Source organism: Procambarus clarkii, chromosome 84 (genome assembly GCF_040958095.1).
Source record: "Procambarus clarkii isolate CNS0578487 chromosome 84, FALCON_Pclarkii_2.0, whole genome shotgun sequence".
Lineage (NCBI taxonomy): Eukaryota > Metazoa > Arthropoda > Malacostraca > Decapoda > Cambaridae > Procambarus > Procambarus clarkii.
In genome coordinates, this window is record NC_091233.1 from 6,323,525 (window position 1) to 6,328,932 (window position 5,408).

The window sequence follows — 5,408 nt, forward strand, 5'->3', positions numbered from 1 at the left end:
CTTCCTTTAAGCAGTTCAACACATCAAACACCTCCAGTCTGCGAAATTCCCTTTAGTCAATAATCATCCTTTACAGTATTTCTTGACTAGAATAGCACTCCAAAACATAAGTGGTCATTTTTATTCTCACTGTCGCACTATAGTCAATAATTTGTTTCGCAGAGTGACAAGTTATGCATAGTGACGAGATTTCATGGTGTGCATAGTTTAAGAGAGTTCACACTGTATTAATTACGGTCATGGATATCTTATGTTATGTTTATGAAGACCATCTCTTCTTATTTTTTTATCATTTTCACGCCCCACAGCTTTACAGTCTTCTCATATTCTTTTTCAAATAAAGTTTGTTTACTGTTTTCCAGTAGATCGGCCTCACATTACATATATTAATCAATTTTCAAATTCAGTTCAGTTTCTTTTCAATATCGCAGCTTTGTTGCCCCCACAGCCCGTATCTAGTTCAAGACCTCTTATTATCAATGTCATTAATACGGTTATCATCAACCACGTATTGGATGTCTCTGTCATTCAGTCATCAACGTAGTATGTGTTTAATGAACGTGAGAATCACTTCATGTGCACTCATTTTAGTTTAGTTTAAAGTTTTACATCTTGAATTAATACCGCTATTGGATAGCTCAGACATTCAGTTAACATCTCAGTAAGTGAAAATCTTTTCATGTGAGCTCATTTTTAGTTTAGGATAAGGTTTTTCCATCGTGAAATGCTATTATCAGTAACCAGGTATTGGATGAACTACCATTCAGTTTACATCTCAGTAACTGTTTACTGAACATTGTTATCCATCCATGCAACCTCATTTTTAGTTTTAAGTTTCTACATCGTAAAAATAAAATATTACTATCACCAGCCGTGTATCGGATAGCTCAACCATTCAGTTAACATCTCAGTAAGTGAAAATCTTTTCATGTGAGCTCATTTTTAGTTTAGGATAAGGTTTTCCATCGTGAAATGCTATTATCAGTAGCCAGGTATTGGATGGGTGGACCATCCAGTTTACATCTCAGTAACAGTTTACTGAACATAGATATCCCTCCATGGGACCTCATTTTTAGTTTAAGTTTCTCCATCGTAAATAAAAATAAAATATTACTATCACAATCCTTGTATTGGCCTGCTCCGGCATTCAGTTTACATCTCAGTAAGTGTTTACTGAATGCAAAATCGCTACATGTGTGGTCATAAGGTTTTCTCATCGTGAAATGCTATTATCAGTAACCAGGTATTGGATGACACTACCATTCAGTTTACATCTCAGTAACTGTTTACTGATCATTGTTATCCATCCATGCAACCTCATTTTTTTAGTTTTAAGCTTCTACATCGTAAAAAAAAAATATTACTATCACCAGCCATGTATCGGTAGCTCAACCATTCAGTTTACAGCTCAGTAACTGTTTACTGAACATAGACATCCCTCCATGCGAGCTCATTTTTTAGTTTAAAGTTTCTCCATCGTAAAAAATAAAATATTACTATCACAAACCATGTATTGGGTGGGTCAACCATCCAGTTTACATCTCAGTAATAGTTTACTGAACATAGATATCCCTCCATGTGACCTCATTTTTAGTTTAAAGTTTCTCCATCCTAAATAAAAAATAAAATATTACTATCACAAACTTTGTATTGACCAGCTCCGGCATTCAGTTTACAACTCAGTAAGTGTTTACTGAATGCAAAATCGCTACATGTGTGGTCATTTAGTTTAAAGTTTCTCAATCTTAAAATATTACTATCAACATCAACCATGCATTGGCCGGCTTAGTCTTTCAGTTCACATCTCAGTAAGTGTTTACTGAATGCAAAATCGCTACATGTGTGGTCATTTAGTTTAAAGTTTCTCAATCTTTAAATATTACTATCATCAACCATGCATTGCCTGGCTAGTCTTTCAGTTTACATCTCAGTGAGTGTTAACTGAATGTGGAAATTATCACGTGTTAGCATTTAGTTTAGTTTCAAGTTTCAATTAAATACTAACATCATCCCGTATTGGGCTGTCGGCATTCAGTTACCCACTCGGAGAGTGTTTACTGAACGTCGAAATCATTTCCTGTAGACACATTTTTTACTTGAACCCGTCTCCACTCCAAACCAGTCAGGACCGGCGGTCCTGACTCGGACCGGGTCCGGTTTGGAGTGGAGACGGGTTCAAGTAAAAAATGTGTCTACAGGAAATGATTTCGACGTTCAGTAAACACTCTCCGAGTGGGTAACTGAATGCCGACAGCCCAATACGGGATGATGTTAGTATTTAATTGAAACTTGAAACTAAACTAAATGCTAACACGTGATAATTTCCACATTCAGTTAACACTCACTGAGATGTAAACTGAAAGACTAGCCAGGCAATGCATGGTTGATGATAGTAATATTTAAAGATTGAGAAACTTTAAACTAAATGACCACACATGTAGCGATTTTGCATTCAGTAAACACTTACTGAGATGTGAACTGAAAGACTAAGCCGGCCAATGCATGGTTGATGTTGATAGTAATATTTTAAGATTGAGAAACTTTAAACTAAATGACCACACATGTAGCGATTTTGCATTCAGTAAACACTTACTGAGTTGTAAACTGAATGCCGGAGCTGGTCAATACAAAGTTTGTGATAGTAATATTTTATTTTTTATTTAGGATGGAGAAACTTTAAACTAAAAATGAGGTCACATGGAGGGATATCTATGTTCAGTAAACTATTACTGAGATGTAAACTGGATGGTTGACCCACCCAATACATGGTTTGTGATAGTAATATTTTATTTTTTACGATGGAGAAACTTTAAACTAAAAAATGAGCTCGCATGGAGGGATGTCTATGTTCAGTAAACAGTTACTGAGCTGTAAACTGAATGGTTGAGCTACCGATACATGGCTGGTGATAGTAATATTTTATTTTTTACGATGTAGAAGCTTAAAACTAAAAAAATGAGGTTGCATGGATGGATAACAATGATCAGTAAACAGTTACTGAGATGTAAACTGAATGGTAGTGTCATCCAATACCTGGTTACTGATAATAGCATTTCACGATGAGAAAACCTTATGACCACACATGTAGCGATTTTGCATTCAGTAACACTTACTGAGTTGTAAACTGAATGCCGGAGCTGGTCAATACAAAGTTTGTGATAGTAGATTTTATTTTTTATTTAGGATGGAAGAAACTTTAAACTAAAAATGAGGTCACATGGAGGGATATCTATGTTCAGTAAACTGCTACTGAGATGTAAACTGGATGGTCCACCCACCCAATACCTGGCTACTGATAATAGCATTTCACGATGGAAAACCTTATCCTAAACTAAAAATGAGCTCACATGAAAAGATTTTCACTTACTGAGATGTTAACTGAATGGTTGAGCTATCCGATACACGGCTGGTGATAGTAATATTTTATTTTTACGATGTAGAAACTTAAACTAAAAATGAGGTTGCATGGATGGATAACAATGTTCAGTAAACAGTTACTGAGATGTAAACTGAATGGTAGTGTCATCCAATACCTGGTTACTGATAATAGCATTTCACGATGGAAAAAACCTTATCCTAAACTAAAAATGAGCTCACATGAAAGATTTTCACTTACTGAGATGTTAACTGAATGTCTGAGCTATCCAGTAGCAGTATTAATTCAAGATGTAAAACTTTAAACTAAACTAAAATGAGTACACATGAAGTGATTCTCACGTTCATTAAACACATAACTACGTTGATGACTGAATGACAGAGACATCCAATACGTGGTTGATGATATCCGTATTAATGACATTGATAATAAGAGGTCTTGAACTAGATACGGGCTGTCGGGGCAACAAAGCTGCGATATTGAAAAGAAAACTGAACTGAATTTGAAAATTGATTAATATATGTAATGTGAGGCCGATCTACTGGAAAACAGTAAACAAAACTTTATTTGAAAAAGAATATGAGAAGACTGTAAAGCTGTGGGGCGCGAAATGATAAAAATAAGAAGAGATGGTCTTCATAAACATAACATAAGATATCCATGACCGTAATTAATACAGTGTGAACTCTCTTAAACTATGCACACCATGAAATCTCGTCACTAAGCATAACTTGTCACTCTGCGAAACAAATTATTGACTATAGTGCGACAGTGAGAATAAAAATGACCACTTATGTTTTGGAGTGCTATTTTAGTCAAGAAATACTGTAAAGGATGATTATTGACTAAAGGGAATTTCGCGGACTGGTGGTGTTTGATGTGTTGAACTGCTTAAAGGAAGTATATTTGCTAGAAAAAATTCCTGTGAAATAACGCTTGTTATATGTTTTGACTACCTAGCTAATAGCATATTGCATGGGTTAATAATGAAATGAAATGTCACATTTTTGTCTGACTCACTTAGCACGAGTGAAGAGATAACATTGAAAAAAAAAAAACTGGCAAAGGTTGAAAAACTCTGTGAAATCATATCTGTTATGATAAGTTTTGACTAGCTGCATGCTATGTTTGCCTTCTCTCTCTAATCTACACACGTGATATGAAATGTGAATTTTGTTGACTGAAAGGAGTTTGATGATACGAATAGTAATTGCCGACATTGAGCATAATCTCAAAAACATAGTTTCTGCAAAAAAATAAAAATAACATTAAATTAGATGCGAGCTGCGATTTGAAAACAGAAGATGTGTGATGTGTGGCTTATTGTGTGGACTCTGGAGATATGATCTCCACATATAAGTTTCTCAAGAAAAGCGGTAATATTTTTCTTGTGTTTGAATGTAATGGCTAAACACGGATGTCATTTTCAATAATGTTATTTGCTCATCCGACGAAGATGATTTTCCCCGTTACGTTACATTGTGTTACAGAGGGCTAAACTTGTAGACTGTAATATTCTTATGGAAGGAGATGTAATGGAGATGGACTAAGTCCTACTTTATTTAAAAATGTCATTTTGGGCTGTAAAAGTTGATTTGCGTTACGTTACATTGTGTTAGAGGGCTAAAACTGGTAGAGGACAATATTATATGGTAAGAGATGTGCTAAGTCATACTTTCATTTAAAAATGACATTTTGGACTGCAAAAAGTTGATTTGCGATACGTTACGGTGTGTTACATTGTGTTACAGAGGGCTAAAAGGGGTAGTCACCAATTAATTATATGGTAGAGATGTAATGGAGATGGGCTAACCCTCACTTTCCGTTACAAAAATGACCTTTTGGACTGCAAAAAGTTGATTTGCGTTCTGCTACGTTGCGTTACATTGTGTTACAGAGGGCTAAAAGGGGTAGACGCCAATATTTTATATGGTTAGAGATGTAATGAAGATGGACTAAGTCATACTTTCATTTAAAAATGACATTTTGGATTGCAAAAAGTCGATTTGCGATACGTTACGTTGTGTTACAT